Consider the following 750-nt stretch of genomic DNA (forward strand, 5'->3'; position numbering starts at 1 on the left):
CAGGCTCAGTGACCCTGAGGCATGTGGGATCTTCCTGGACCAGGGATCAATCCATGTCCCTCCCCTGCACTGGCGGGAGGATTCTTAACCTCTGGACCACCAGGAAGGTCCAGATTTCTTTCTTTTAAAGATTTAAATTGAGATAACCATGGTGAAACTTTTTCTATTTTTTATTAAAGTATTGTTCATTTACAATGTTGTATTAGTTTCAGATATAAAGCAAAGTGATTCAGCTATATATTAATATATAATATAATATTATACTATACATCGTGTTATATATTCGTGTCCGACTCTTTGTGACCCCGTGGACTGTAGCCTACCAGGCTTCTCCCATAGGATTTTCCAGGCAAGAGTACTGGAGTGGGCTGCCATTTCCTTCTCCAGAGGATCTTCCCCACCCAGGGATCGAACCCGGGTCTCCTGCATTGTAGGCAGACACTTTACCGTCTGAGCCACCAGGGAAGTCATATATTAATATGTAATATAATATTATACTATGCATCGTGTTAAATATAGTATTGTTGCAGAAAATATTATAACACTCCATATAGTATTGTTGCAGCTATATATTAATATATAAGAATACTGTATATAATGTTATATAATATTTTGTACATGTATTAATATATATGTCCAATATATTATATATATGTATATTATATAACACAATACATAGTATTGTTGCACGAAAAAGCCAGTTCTGACTCTGTTGGAACTGCTGCTTTGACTTGCTTTTCATTTGCTGTT

General features: G+C 36.1%; 1 non-coding gene across 1 annotated transcript; it reads right to left on the bottom strand.

Annotated features, from left to right (window-relative positions):
• Positions 1-393: 393 nt before the first annotated feature.
• On the bottom strand, positions 394-465 carry TRNAC-ACA. Its single transcript has one exon. It is a non-coding gene; the product is annotated as a tRNA-Cys (tRNA).
• Between the last annotated feature and the right edge of the window lie 285 nt (positions 466-750).

Source organism: Cervus canadensis, chromosome 13 (assembly GCF_019320065.1).
Source record: "Cervus canadensis isolate Bull #8, Minnesota chromosome 13, ASM1932006v1, whole genome shotgun sequence".
Classification (NCBI taxonomy): domain Eukaryota; kingdom Metazoa; phylum Chordata; class Mammalia; order Artiodactyla; family Cervidae; genus Cervus; species Cervus canadensis.